Source organism: Oncorhynchus tshawytscha, linkage group LG34, assembly GCF_018296145.1.
Source record: "Oncorhynchus tshawytscha isolate Ot180627B linkage group LG34, Otsh_v2.0, whole genome shotgun sequence".
Classification (NCBI taxonomy): Eukaryota; Metazoa; Chordata; class Actinopteri; order Salmoniformes; family Salmonidae; genus Oncorhynchus; species Oncorhynchus tshawytscha.
Window position 1 is genome coordinate 3,283,339 of NC_056462.1, and position 16,200 is coordinate 3,299,538.

A 16,200-nucleotide genomic window follows, 5' to 3' on the forward strand; every position below is an offset into this window, starting at 1 on the left:
ATTGCTCGAGTCCTAAAGAAACACCAAGTTACAATTAAACAGTTATACACTACCGTTCGAGAGAAACAGTGAACGGGTAAAAGAGCAAAGATACCAATATGTCCAGGTAAGACGTCTGAGGTTACGTACACAGCTATATGAAATATTTACAGTAAAAAAAAAAAAACACTAGCATTTCTACAGTAAAACTGTGCACTTACTGTTTTTCAGAGAGTAATGGAGGTGGAAGCACTGGAAAGACCACATTCATTTGTATTTATCGATGAAGCTGGATTTAACCTTGCCAAAACACGGCGCAGAGGAAGGAATGTTATAGGTCAAAGGGCCACTGTGGAGGTTCCAGGCCAAAGGGGGAAATATCACCATGTGTGCTGCAATGGCCAATGATGGTTTGCTTCTCAACACACCACTCATTGGCCCATACAACACAGAAAGGCTTATAGCTTTCCTAGAACAGCTCTATGCTCAGCTAGTGCCAGCAGAACAGGGGAGCCAGTAAGAAACCCCCAAGTTTTTGTCATAGTTTGCGATAACGTTGCTTTTCACCACTCTGCAGCTGTCACAGATTGGTTTGCAGCACATCACAGATTTATGGTTTTGTACCTGCCTGCATATTCACCCTCCCTCAACCCAATAGAGGAGTTTTCTCTGCCTGGAGGTGGAAAGTGTTTGGTCACCACCCACATGACCAAATGTCTCTTTTGGAAGCCATGCGTGCCGGATGTGAGGACACGAGTCCAGAGGACTGCCAGGGATGGATAAGGCACTCCAGAAGGTTCTTCCCCAGGTGCATGGCAAGAGAAAACATTAGATGTGATGTTGAAGAAAACCTGTGGCCTGATGCTAGAGAGAGGCAGGATTAGCCCCTCAATTATTTGTTCGAATTACAGTATGTACTTTTAGTTTCTACCTTTTTTTTCTCATTACTGTAATTCCGTAAATTACTACAGACTATTGAAGCAAACTGCTAATTTTCATTTACCTTAAAGAATTGTTATGTTCTAAAAAAAATTATAAATCATGTGAAAGAATGTCACTCTTTTCTTTGAAGAAAATATTACTTTGTATGAAGTCACTGAAATTGTTCAAACTGTAAAGATGAAAAGTTTGTATTTTCTGTATTGGTGTTTGATGCTAGTGTTTTTACTCTCAGTGTGTTCTGAGTGACAGTGTGTGTTATCTCAGTGAGGGTTGTGCATAGTGTTTGGCTGCACTGAGCGTGTTTTGAGCCATGTGTTAAGAGTTGTGTTGCTTGGAATGAGTTTTGCAGGTGATGTGAACTGTTTAGCTCAGGTGACTGTTGGTAGTGCAGACTGTAGTTAGAGTTTTGCACATGTGACTCCAGTTGTGCCCACTGTCGTTTAGCAATCGAAAAAAACTGTAAATGGGTGATCTACATCTGATTATGTTGCAGTGGTGTTGTTAGGCTAACCTTTATCCCAGACACACATTTTCTCTCTCTCTCTCTCTCTCTCTCTCTCTCTCTCTCTCTCTCTCTCTCTCTCTCTCTCTCTCTCTCTCTCTCTCTCTCTCTCTCTCTCTCTCTCTCTCTCTCTCTCTCTCTCTCTCTCTCTCTCTCTCTCTCTCTCTCTCTCTCTCTCTCTCTCTCTCTCTCTCTCTCTCTCTCTCTCTCTCTCTCTCTCTCTCTTATGACTCTCCCCTCTGCCTTTTTATTACAGATCAATAACATTAAATGCCATGCAGCGACTCCTCTCCAGACCACTGGTCAATGGACCCTAAATACTTATTGTACTGTGCAGATGTTTAATTTTCCGCTTGCAGAACTCCAGGCTTACACACACACGCACACACACTTCCAGCAGAAATGCTCCTGCTGCCATCGGTTGTACCGCTGTGTGTGTGTGTGTGTGTGTGTGTGTGTGTGTGTGTGTGTGTGTGTGTGTGTGTGTGTGTGTGTGTGTGTGTGTGTGTGTGTGTGTGTGTGTGTGTGTGTGTGTGTGTGTGTGTGTGTGTGTGTGTGTGTGTGTGTGTGTGTGTGTGTGTGTGTGTGCGTGCGTGTGTGTGTGTGTGTGTGTGTGTGTGTGTGTGTGTGTGTGTGTATGTGCGTGCGTGTGTGTGTGTGTGTGTGTGTATGTGTGTGTATGTGCGTGCGTGTGTGTGCGTATAAAGTAGAGAGGCGGAGACGGGAGACAGGGTATGCACCCTGAAGCACTGCTAGCAGTGGGACATTGCATTCAGCGTTAATAAAAGTGTCTAGGGGGACAAGCCCCTTACTATCACACACAGACACATTCTCTCAAACACACGGCCACGCCACATGCTTCCTGTCAGATACAGATGATGTTTAACCCTGAGCAGTGTGCATAGCCATCCTTGCTGAATAATGCAGCAGGACATTTAAGCTCCTGTGTAAAGGGCATTGTGTGGGTAAAGCTCAGGGGAGCGAGAGAGAGAGAAGGGGGTAGAGAGAGAGAGAGGGAGAGAGGGGAGTGGTACAGCTAGAGAGGTACAACTAGAGAGAGGTACAACTAGAGAGAGGTGAAACTAGAGAGGTACAACTAGAGAGAGGTACAACTAGAGAGAGGTACAGCTAGAGAGGTACAACTAGAGAGAGGTACAACTAGAGAGAGGTACAACTAGAGAGGTACAACTAGAGAGGTACAACTAGAGAGAGGTATAATACTAATAATAACACTACAACCCTCTTCGCACACACACACTGTGGACTACAGGCACTCTAGTCATAGACTGTTCTCTCTGCTACCGCACGGTAAGCAGTACCGGAGAGCCAAGTCTAGGTCCAAAAGGGTTCTTAACCTTCTACCCCCAAGCCTCAAGACGCCTGAAGAGCTAACCAAATTGCTACTCATACTATTTTCATTGCCCCCCCATTTTAAAGCTGCTGCTACTCTGTTTATTATCTATGCATAGCCACTTTAAGTCTACCTACATGTACACATGTACATATTACCTCAATTACCTTGACTAACCTGTGCCTCTGCACATTGAGTCTGTACCAGTGACCCCTGTACATAGACTTGTTACTGTTATTTGATCTATTTTCTTATTTTTTTCATTTTTATTTGTATTTACTTGTTTTTTACTTCAGTTTATTTATTAAAAACTTTAACACTACCTTTTTCTTCAAACTGCATTGTATATGAAGTGCTTGTAAGTAAGCATTTCACTGTTGTATTTGGCGTATGTGACAAACACAATTTGCTTTGCTTTGATTTGACAAACACACACACACACACACGTCCCACACACACACACACACCCACGTCCCACACACACACACACACACACCCACGTCCACACACACACACACACACTCAGAGTCAGATAGGCACACACAGACACATACACAGTCATGAAGTGAAGGTCAAACGTCCCTTTAGATAACCACACGGTGGAATGAAGACAGAGAGAGGGCAATGGGGCCGAGGCAGAGCAATGGCCTTGTCGGAGATGACCAACTGAGTCAGACAGACATATACTCGCCCACCGAGACCATCCCCAGTACCAGGGGCAAGGGGGAACGGAGAGCAACATAACACTCAATGGACACCAATGTATCACTGGGAACCATGATGGGGAGAGGAGAGCATGGAATACGAAGTGTACAGAGCAGCATGTTGTGTGTAGGATATTAGTCCAGCAAAATAGCCCATCATCCCTCTCAAATAGCGTTTAAAACTTACAGCCTAATGTATGGGCCGAGGTTTTTCCGAGGTGTGGATGATTTAAATGAAGGTTCTTTTGTCGTTATTAAAATGCCCTTTTTGGTCTAAACACAATCCGGAGAGTACAGCCGGAGTAGGATTAGCCTGGTTTAAAATTGCCTCTTGGATGGGTTTCAGTCAGCAGGGCACACACACACACACACACACACACACACACACACACACACACACACACACACACACACACACACACACACACTCTTCTCAAGGCAGTGTTACCATGAAGAGGTCAGAGCACAGTAGCAGGACTGGAGATGTGCCATTTTCATCCAGGCTTGTTCGCAGACGCCCACGCTCCCTTATTATGTCCCTCGGAGAGCAACGCACAGTGCCTGAGCCTGTGGATGAGTGTTCTGGAGCAACAGAGAAAGAGGAAGGGAGAGAGAGGTGGTGGGAGGACAGAGATAGAGAGGGGGAGACACAAAGAGAGAGCGCGAGAGAGAAAGAGAGTGATCGTGAGAGAGACGGAGGGGGGGATGTCTGAGAAAGAGAAAAGGGACAGAGAGAGCGAGAGAAAGAGCGAGAGAGAAAGCGAGAGAGAGACACTCGCACTTTGCGACAACTGCTGATGTAAAAAAAGGCTTTATAAAGTACATTTGATTGATTGATTTGAGCGATATAGTGAGAGAGCAAGAGAGAGAAAGAGAAAGAAAGAAAGAATGGAACCAGCTTGTAGCCTAACTGTGTCATTATCAATGGAAGTACTGAGTGCCTACTGAGACGGTGGCTTGGGACTATTTCTGCCTGCCATGATTCAGCACATCATCAGGCCCCATCAGGCCAGCCCCTCAGTGGAACTCAACACCAGCAGCAGGAGCGTCACAACCACTCCACCTTAGTGACAGTTATGTGCTTCTGAGCCACTCCCAATACTTCAAATCCTTATTGCCCCAGCCCCACCTCTATGTTAGGCTTTGTCAGAATTATGTTTTTGTATGTTGCTCCTTTCGTTTCTCTCTCTCTCTCTGTCTGTCTGTCTGTCTGTCTGTCTGTCTGTCTGTCTGTCTGTCTGTCTGTCTGTCTGTCTGTCTGTCTGTCTGTCTGTCTGTCTGTCTGTCTGTCTGTCTGTCTGTCTGTCTGTCTGTCTGTCTGTCTGTCTGTCTGTCTGTCTGTCTGTCTCTCTCTCTCTCTTCTTCTTCTTATATACTTTCTGGCTCTCTTTCTCTCTGTCAGTCTGTCTCTCTCTCTCTCTCTGTCAGTCTGTCTCTCTCTCTCTCTCTCTCTCTCTCTCTCTCTCTCTCTCTCTTCTTCTTATATACTTTCTGGCTCTCTTTCTCTCTGTCAGTCTGTCTCTCTCTCTGTCAGTCTGTCTCTCTCTCTCTCTCTCTCTCTCTCTCTCTTCTTCTTCTTATATACTTTCTGGCTCTCTTTCTCTCTCACTGTTTACATCACTCAGAGTTTGGAATGTCGCTTGGTTCCTTTTTCAGAGGGAGGGGAGTGAGAGAGAGAGACTTTAAATCAACCGTGGTCAAAGGAAGATGGGTGGATGGAAGGATGAGAGGGAGGGAAAGACGGAGGGAGGGAAGGAGAGAAGCGTGTCGGGACAGAGGGCCCATTGAATCACTTAATTAAGTGGATCAATCAGACCACGGGAAAAGTTCACACTAGTCCCGTCGATCATTTTCACACCCCCCCCCCAAACCTCCAGATACAGACGTCACTTAACTAATGTTTAATGTACTGATGCTAAAATGCTTCAAATCAGCCCACACCTTCATCGGGGGACCCCAGTGAGTGCACATCTTCTTAAAATCTGAAGGCAAATATGTTGTCTTGTTTTCAGCCAAGGCACTTTTTCTCTGAAGAGAGCCGGAGCATCGTCAACAACATGATATGGGGAAATTGGAGAATAAAGAATTAGCACTAAGAGATGAGTATGATGCCTAAACAATCCCCATGGACATCTCCGCTCAGCGCAATGAAAAGGGACGAGAATAGAGCCCTGGGGAGCTCCTAGCTTTGTTGGAAATAAACAACAACTAATCATCACAAACAGAAAGACATAGATGGATCAACTCTGACTCTATTGTTGTAGATAGATAGGGTTAGATGTTCCATAACAGTACATTGCAGCACAGCAGAGCAACTGGCGCAGTAGTTGGCCTTGGTGGTTTTAACGCTAACTGGGGGGGCTGGCTGGTAGCTTCCGTTCAACCACACGCAGAGAAGAAGAGAAAAGGACAGGTGGCTACAAATTAAATGAGGTACAAGGAGTGCTGCTTACTCCTTAATCACGTCTCCCGTGAGCAGATCTGAGAAAGCCACTGTTCTATCTCCCAGGTCTCCTTTCAGGAAGACATGCCTTTGTTTTGTTACCTAACAGATGGCTAGAATTTGCGTACTACTCTTCCACACACCACACCCCCGTCTATCAATCCACAAACCCGCACACTCCCCAAAATCACACACAGGCTCTTTTGTTTGGATATCTTCAAAGCCTCCTATTTGAAGTTAATACTTCTGATGTATGACCCAAACATTAGTCTGCCGCTGCCACTTCATTAAGCAACCATCTAGAACATGGCACCCTCCAACGTTTCCAATTTCAGAGAGCTCTTCACCAATTTCAGCTGCTAAAAGGACTTGATGAACGTATCTGTCTGGCGAATACAAAGGCAGTGCAGGTCTATCAATCACGGGAGTATCGGTGAGGAATTTTGGACAGGGCCGTGGAAACGCCATCTATCATCAGTATGTAACCTTGGACACAAGCTGTTGCCTGATCCGGAGTCCCCACAGTGAATGCATCTGAATCAACAGTGTCTGAGTGCCATTCAACAGAGAGATGTTCACCTGTGCAGTCTGCTTCTGATGTGTGCAGGCCCATGATTTGCTACTCACCACATTATCAGACCAGCAAAAACGAGTTCATAGCTTATAGCCTAGTTATGACCAGAAAAGTCTCCTGACCCCATGTGACATGCAGAGCATATGTATTCTATAGTAGCAGTGAACCAGTAGTTCATGCAGGGGTGATTCTCTGACAAGATTGGCTGGTGTGGTCGGGGTTACCAGTGAGTGGAAAGGGGTCTGTGGGAGACGAATTGAGTGTGGCAAGGGAGCGTGACCAAAGTGTGTACGGTTAGAATGCGACAACCCGTATAGCAGAGACATGCTTGGGAGCAGGCAGCCAGCCAGCTCTGGGGTCAAGGGGTAAACTATAGTCCATGCTCTGATAAACTCCACACAGAACCATAAACGCCTGAATCCTCACCTCTCATACTGTGAAGAGGAAACTTGGTATCAGAGAGAAAATGGTCAAACTTGATATCAGAGAGAATTCAAAATAAAATAAACTTTATATCGGAGAGATTGGACAGAATGTAATTTGTTTAACTAAAGAATGTAATTTATTTCACTATAAGCAGAGCATATGAATTATAACATTAAGCAATTGGCTCTGATTTGTGATACACTGAATGCTTTCTTCCTTTTTAAATGGTCCTTTGCTGAAACACGTCCAAACGAGTCAATATGGAAATGTTACGATGGCCAAACAACTTCTGATTTGATCTGTGAGTAGCTCTTTCTCCCTCATCTACTTCGGCCTGTGGCGAACACACAGCTGTCAAGAGACGCTGCCTGGTCATCTGAAGAAAAGAGCAGAGCAGAGCTGCTGAGGACAAGTCTACAGACAACAGTTTAAGCCCAAGAGGGATGCTCCATTCACAGACAACTCATTGGCAAGAGTGACTGTATCGGACATGTGCATGTTCAGCCCACCACGGCAGACATAGACTAAACAAGGAGTAGGACTTTCTCTTAAACATGTCACCTGACCATAAACAACTCTGGACACTAGTTATATAGGCCCTGGTTACAGCCATACCACATGGTTAGGAGGAAAAAACTCCCGGCTCTAAGTACAGATGGAACTACAACGGGCCGTGTGAAGTCACGGTATCCAGTCGACGTGTCAGATTCAATATCTATTATGAGCTAGCCTGCTGTAAGTTGCACGTTGTCATTTGACAGAGATCGAGGACCACAGCTGACTCTGATAAGCCCCGGGAAGCTCAGACACGACTTGTAATGAAGTTAACACCCTGAAATGGAGTTCTAATCCGATGGACAGACAGACAGACAGCGTCCGGGCCTCTAGACGGCCGACGACAGGAAACTGGAGCTCTGAACCATCGTGTTCTTCTTCTTTCTTTTGTCTTGTGGTTTTTTTTCTCCGTCCTTGTTACTTTTTGTGTCACTTTGTTATTGATCACCGCATTGTTGCAGTTAGAGCCTGAGATATTTCACTGTACCTGCGCGTGTGACAGGAAAACGTGAAAATATCAGGAGATGTAGAATATAGAGACGGGCAAGATGCAAGGGGGGGTATATAAGGCTACACCAATTAGACAGACCCCAAGCAGAGATCTAAAGTTGTGGCCCCTCAGGGCCACCGAACCAGAGGGCTGTAAGATTCTCAGTAAGGAGAAATGTAGGCTACACACAGAGGGAATAGGGAGGTCATTCTAGACTAGTCCAATCCAATCCAGAATGCGGTTGCTTGCCTCCAACGAAATGTGTCGGCCTCTACTATGTGCGATGTCTTACAAAGGCTCCGGGTGGATCCGAGAGGATTAAACGCGGAACGATCTCAACGTAGGCGGACGCCACAGAATTCATCTGTGTTTATGGAGACAGAGATGACGGTACGAAATATCTGGTTGGTTTATTAGAGTGTGCGACCACGCCCCCCCCCACACCATTACAGTCTCAATCAAAATGCATCTCATTCAGAAAGACACACGCAAATCTAATACTTTGATTTGTGGGCGTGGTATAATGGATTAGGAAATTCAAGGTGACGAGATCACGTAAAACAGACGAATAAAGAGAGAAATCCTGTCGTAGCTGAGACAGGAAATGCTCATATACAAGAATATAATAACAGAATACTGTATGGACAGGAAGGACATGGAGCTTCCTTTGGCTTTAACCTCAACGAGAACACACTTCTAAATCTCCAGAGAATACGGGAAGCGCACACAGTGCTGGAATAGGCTTCATGATCTGAGGACAATCAATGTCAAGTCAGACCAAACAGAGAGTTAGGACAGTCAATCGTTGTTCTGACAGCCAATGAGATGTTTGAAATGAACACCCTAATCGAGAGCGTCTAGCACCTGCCGAATGGACTGAAGAGTCGCTGATCTGATTAAATGAAGCCCCAGGTAAAAACATCTTTCACAGGAGATCAACTCTCCCGCACATATAGTGAAATAACACTTGCTATAAATGTTGACTGAGACACTTCCTCCATCAGTATTTACTTCCTTTCCTCATCTAAAGTGGAATTTCAGGAATTTAGTCATTAACAACAAACAAAACGACATACAGTACCAGTCAGAAGTTTGGACTACTCATTCAACGGTTTTTCTTTATGTTTTACTTTTTTCTACATTGTAGAATAATAGTGAAGACATCGAAACTATGAAATAACACATGTAACCAAAAAAAGTGTTAAACAAATCAAAATCTATTTTATATTTGAGATTCTTCAAAGTAGCTACGCTTTGCCTTGATGACACTCTTGGAATTCTCTCAACCAGCTTCATGAGGTAGTCACCTGGAATGCATTATGTGTACTTTGTTAAAAGTTCATTCGTATAATTTAATTCCTTCTTAATGTGTTTGAGACAATCAGTTGTGTTGTGACAAAGTAGGGAAGGTATACAGAAGATATTTGGTAAAAGACCAAGTCCATATTATGTCAAAAACAGCTCAAATAAGCAAAGAAAAACAACAGTCCTCATTACTCTAAGACATGAAGATCAGTCAATTCTGAAAAATTTCAAGAACTTTCAAAGGCTCTTCAAGTGCAGTCGCAAAGACTATCAAGCGCTATTTGGACCGAGTCCAAATTTGACATTTTTGGTTCCAACCGCCGTGTCTTTGTGCGAATGGATGATGTCCGCAAGTGTGGTTCCCACCATGAAGCACGGAGGAGGTGTAATGGTGTGGGGGTGCTTTGGTGGTGACACAGTCGGGATTTACTTAGAATTAAAAGGCACACTTAACGAGCATGGCTACCACATTATTCTACAGTGATACACCATCCCATCTGGTTTGCACTTAGTGGGACTATCATTTGTTTTTCAACAGGACAATGACCCAACACACCTCCAGGCTGTGCAAGGGCTATTTGACCAAGAAGGAGAGTGATGGAGTGCTGCATCAGATGACCTGGCCTCCACAATCACCCAACCTCAACCCAATTGCGATGGTTTAGCATGAGTAAGACTGCAGAGTGAAGGAAAAGCAGCCAACAAGCGTTCAGCATATGTGGAAACTCCTTCAAAACTGTTGGAAAAGCATTCCTCGTGAAGCTGGTTGAGAGAATGCCAAGAGTGTGCAAAGCTGTCATCAAGGCAAAGGGCGGCTACATTGAAGAACCTCAAATATAAAACATATTTTGATTTGTTTAACACTTATTTGGTTACTACATGATTCCATATGTGTTATTGAATAGTTTTGATGTCTTCACTATTATTCTGCAATGTAGAAAATAGTATACAATAAAGACAAACCCTTGAATGAGTAGTCCAAACTTTTGACTGGTTCTGTACTTACATTATAAGTGCTAAAAGGGAGTTGATAATAATACGACTTTGGAAATAAATAATATCAATATAAATAAGGCATGAAAAAGAGGAAACAGCAGGAGAAAGTAACATCCATGCATAATGAATTGACTTAAATGGGAGGCAAAAAGCCAGATTCCTCGCTGAACTCAGCAGCTATGTTTGTCACAAAAAAACAACTGTCACTTTGCATCAGTATTTGGAGTTTTTCTTTTCCCAAAAGTCTGCTGTGTGTAGTCGTGTCAAATCTAAGCTGTGGTGTGTGTGTGTGTGGCTATGCGTGTGTGCGCGTGAGCAAGCGTGCATTTGATGTGATATGGGTTTTGTGACGTTTTCCGTTAATAAGCTGGCAGCTAGATTCTCTCTCACCCTAAAACATCCCACCAGACGATGGTGGATCTTCATGTGACAATGGTTCCTCCCACAAAAAGGGCAAACTTAATTTGGAAACTCAACTCAACTCACAAGTCTGAGGTGTTGTTAAATGTTAAAGGAACATTGCACTCCAAAAAGTTAGTCAGAAGTTTTCAGAGCTCAAAAGTAGTCAAATCAAATCTTATTTGCCACATGCCGAATGAAACACGTGTAGACGTAAGTGTGAAATGCTATCTTTACAAGCCCTTTCACAACAATGCAGTTAAAAAGTAAGAAAAATGTGCAAAAATGAAAAAATGAAATAGTAACACAATAAAATAACAATAATGAAACTATATACAAGAAGTTTTTCACCGGCACCGAGTCAATGTGCAGGAGTAAGAGCAGAGGCGGAAAAAGTAGTCAAAAGTCATACTGTAGTAAAAGTAAAGATACCTTAATAAAAAATGACTCAAGTAAAAGTGAAGGTCACCCAGTAAAATATTACTTGAGTAAAAGTCTAAAAGTATTTGGTTTTAAATGCAAAAGTATTAATAATTTCAAATTCCTTATATTATGGATAGCCAGGGGCACACTACAACGCTGTTCTCTTAGTAAGTGAATTGGACCATTTCCCTGTCAAAATGTAACAAGTACTTGTGGGTGTCAGAGAAAATGTATGAAGTAAAAAGTACATTATTTTCTTTAGGGATGAAGTAAAGTAAAAGTAAAAGTTGTCAAAAATATAAATAGTAAAGATACCCAAAAAACTACTTAAGTTGTACTTTAAAGTATTTTACTAGTACTTTACACCACTGGATAGGAGGTACTGTAGTTGAGATTATTTATATACGCTAAACAAAAATATCAACGCAAAATGCAATCATTTTCAAAGATTTTACTGAGTTACAGTTCATATAAGGAAATTAGTCAATTGAAATAGAATTCATTAGGCCCTAATCTATGGATTTCACATGACTGGGAATAGAGACATGCACCTGTTGGTCACAGATACATTAAAAAAAGTATGGGTGTGGATCAGAAAGCCAGTCAGTATCTGGTGTGACCACCATTTGCCTCATGCAGTGCGACACATCTGCTTCTCATAGAGTTGATCAGGCTGTTGATTGTGGCTTGTGGAATGTTGTCCACTCTTCAATGGCTGTGCAAAATTGCTGGACATAGGCGGCAACTGGAACACTCAAGAGCATCCCAAACATGCTCAATGGGTGACATATCTGGTGAGTATGCAAGCCATGGAGGAACTGTGACATTTTCAGCTTCCAAGAATTGTGTACAGATCATGTGCCGTGCATTATCATGCTGAAACATGAGGTGATGGTGGTGGATGAATGGCACAACAATGGGCCTCAGGATCTCGTCATGGTATCTCTGTGCATTGAAATTGCCATTTATAAAACGCAACTGCGTTCGTTGTCCGTAGCTTATGCCTGCCCATACCATAACCCCACCGCCACCATTGGGCACTCTGTTCACAACGACTGTTCGCCCAGACAACAGTATGCAAGCTGTCTGCCATCTGCCTGGTACAGTTGAAACCGGGATTAATCCAAGAAAAGGACACTTCTCCAGTGTGCCAGTGGCAATCAAAGATGAGCTTTTGCCCACTGAAGTCGGTTACAACGTCTGACAGTTTGTGCAGAAATTCTTCAGTTGTGCAAACCCACAAACCCCCATCAGCTGTCCGAGTGGATGGTCTCAGATGATCCCGCAGGTGAAGAAGCCAGATGTGGTGGTACTGGGCTGGCGTGGTTACACGTGGTCTGCGGTTGTGAGGCCGGTTGGACGTACTGCCAAATTCTCTAAAACGACGTTAGAGGTGGCTTATGATAGAGAAATGAACATTAAATGCTCCGGCAACAGCTCTAGCGGACATTCCTGCAGTCAGCATGCTAATTACAGGCTCCGTTATAACTTGCAACATCTGTGGCATTGTGTTGTGTGACAAAACTGCACATTTTAGAGTGGCCTTTTATTGTCCCCAGCAAGAGTAATGATGTGTAATGATCATACTGTTTAATTACCTTCTTGAAATGCCACACCTGTTTGGTGGATGGATTATCTTGGCAAAGGAGAAATGTTCAGTAACAGGGAAGTAAACACATTTGTTTGAGATAAATAATATGTTTGTGTTATTTCAAATCATTTCTGGGATGTTTTACTTCAGCTCATGAAACATGGGACTAACACTATACATGTTGCGTTTATATTTTTTTCCAGTGTAATATGTACACATAGGTAGAGGTAGACGTGGTTAGACAATCAGGAGAGATAAACAGAGTAGCTGCAGCGTATGTGAAGAGTGTGAAAGAGTGTGAAAGAGTGCGTGTGTATGTGTGTGTGTGGCGTCAATATGCATGTGTGTGTTTTGTGTGTGTGTGTGAGTGTATGGAGTGTATGTGTACGTGTGTGTTGGAATGTCAGTGTAGTATGTGTGAGTGTGTAGGTAGAGTCCAATAAGTGTGCAAATGTGTCACAATATGCGCCGAATACAACATTTGTAGACCTTCATTTGTTAATCCCCAGCCCATACATTAAGCTAACCCCCCAACTCCCTCAATTTACCGATGTAGCCCTGCCTTTTTCCACAGTAAAGAACATCCATTAACTGCAGAAGTTGGATGTCAATGGACAAATGCCCTGCCCTATTTACTCTCTCTCCAGTCTGGTAACGGGCCTTAGATGTGTGTCCTGTGTCTGTCACTGTGTGGTACTTGGTCCATCCATCACAGCCTTCCCCGTGGGAAGGGCTTGTCTGGACTGGCCACTATGAAACGCTACTTTGAGTTTGAGCTGATGACATCAGAGAGATGGGACGCAGGACATGACCATGGGAACCGGGATGGGAGTATGGACGGAGTGCTGAGATTCTGCATGATCTACTATTATTTATTAGTTATTATTATTTGAAACCCTACATATATTTACTTATTGCACATTTACTTCATGCACATAACTAGAGTTTTTTAAGACACAACATTTGAATTTTCTCATATAATCTTCAACTAAGGACAGAATAAAAAGTACAAAAAACATGATATTTCAGCCTGTTTCAACACTCGAGTGTCCGTACCTTCGGGATCTTCTGTGCAGCTTTGATATTTGCATGTAACCTCCAGCTCGGAGAGCAAACAACACTCATTACAGAAGTACTCATGTGATAAGAAAGGGAGGGCAGAGAATGGGCCACGGACCAATCAGATAACGAGGAAAATGAGGCTTGCTGTTAAATTATGAATAGCGTAAACTGATTTGATGCTGTTTTACAAGAATATATGCAGTATGTTCAGTATGGAGGGATGACCATGCTTCCCACAAACAGATGATTCCAGATGGCCTACTAATGACTTATGAGAGTGACAGAGAGAAAGAGAAGAGAGAGAGAGAGAGAGGAGGAGAGAGTAAGAGAGAATAGAGAAAGAGAGAAAGAGGAGAGTGAGCAGAGAGGGAGAGAGGATAGAGAGATGGTAAGGTGGTACGGCAAAGAAGATTAAGAGAAAGAGCGAAAGCATGAGACAGAGAGAACAAGAGAGAGAGAGAGACAGAGGGAGAGAGACGCAGAGCAAGAGGCCCCAGACATCTTTGACTGCAGTCCAATCATGTCTAGCTGCATGTCAGTTGTACTGGCCAGGTCCCAAGTGTGGATGAGCTCACCGGTGACTCACATGCACACACACACACACACACACACACACACACACACATGCAAACACAGTCTCAGATGTGTAGGGTTCAGCCCAGTGCAGCCTCTGCTGGCTCATCACACCAACCCCGTTGGGGATCACACACGGTCCAGCCCAGCGCTGGCGCTGCACTTTCTCTTTTTTGTCACTAAAACTCAGGTCTGAGACACGCTACTCTCAATAGGCAGTAGCACAGTCACTGTGCACTGCAGTATAGGGGCTGGAGAGAGAGAGAGAGAGAGCGAGAGAGAGAGAGAGAGAGAGAGAGAGACACTGAATCCCAAATCACTTCCTTCCATTCGCCCCTCGGCCCTTCATTTGCACATTCACGCGCACCTCCGCCACTAAGCACAAGTGTCCCAAAGCTGAGGGTGTAGGGGCTAATTAGACCCTCCTATAACCACTTAGACTGACCCAGCAACGAATCCCATAAGGCATCGGGTTCTTTTTGAGTTTGCGAAGTTTCACAAAAAAAGAAGGGGGTGCCTAATTATATTCCATTATATTTGTTCATTTCGAGACTTGACATATGTAAAAGATGAAATACCGCCCAAACTGTTACTGAGGTTTATATCTTGTAAAACGACAGGGGGCTATGTGTTCATTTGAATTTCATGTTTGTTTTATAATTTAGAGTGTGTTCCATAGATGATGGGTTTATTGAATATCTCTGTCACACCCTGATCTGTTTCACCTGTCTTGTGTTTGTCTCCACCCCCTTCCAGGAGTCGTACATTTTCCCCATTATCCCCTGTGGATTTATATCGGTGTTCTCTGTTTGTCTGCTGCCAGTTCGTCTTGCCAGTCCCCGGCGTCTACGTTTCTGAGAGAATCCAAGGTTACCCGAGTTCCTCCGAGGTCTGCCGACTCGCCTCTTCCCGGAGCCGATGCAACTCGGCAGAGCAAGGTTCTCTCCAGCCGAACGTTTACGCAGACTTAACACCAAGAGTTGTCTGTATTGCAGGACTACTGGTCATTACGTGTCTACCTGTCCATTAAACGACCAGGCTCATCAGCAGAACTCAGGATAAGACCCAGATGCAGACCATTCGAATCTCAGAAGTTATTTACAAAACAGGGGGCAGGCAAACGACAGGTCGAGGCCAGGCAGAGGTCAGTAATCCAGGGCAGAGGCTGTAAGGTACAGAACGCCATGCAGGCTCAGGCTCAGGGCAAGCAGAATGGTAAAAACCTAAAGAACTAGAAAACAGGGACTAGAGAGAACAGGAGCACGGAAAAACCAGCTGGTAGGCTTGACAAGATGAACTGGCAACAGACAAACAGGAAACACAGGTATAAATCCACAGGGGATAAATGGGGAAAAAGGGCGAGACCTGGAGGGGGGTGGAGACAAGCACAAGACGCACCGCAAATATGAACGACTGAAAGCAGCCGGCGGCCCGCTGTGTGCTAGCGATCAACTGCTGGGTGTCGACGTAGGGTGGCGATTCAACATGTAGAATCATCAGGATGTCCTCTTCAGAGGGGATAGGATGGACAACCTCTGCTTTTAACCGTTCGTCGGCGTGGCGTGTTTGTCCTGTGCTTCTAGGCCCCCATGAAGATTGACTACAGGGGCTGAGAAGTCTTATGCAACCAGCGCGTCATGATGGTGAGTTATAAATGGAACCTCTGTCTCATATTGTCTCAGTGTGGACCCTGTCTGTTGAGTCAGGGTCATTACTGTGTGTTCAGTGGAGGTAGATTAGTCAGCTTCCACACAGTACACTGCACGCACGAACACACACCACAAACACACACCACAAACACACACCACAAACACACACCACAAACACACACACACAAAGGAGAGAGCTGACCTTGGGTTCTCCTCTGCTGCTGCTGCTCCCGCGG

At 44.2% G+C, this 16,200-nt stretch overlaps 1 protein-coding gene across 1 annotated transcript in view; it reads right to left on the reverse strand.

The window, feature by feature from the left end:
- Nucleotides 1–16,200, reverse strand: part of ctnna2 (catenin (cadherin-associated protein), alpha 2) — a 677,857-nt gene that overhangs the window by 548,409 nt on the left and 113,248 nt on the right. The window lies entirely within an intron of this gene.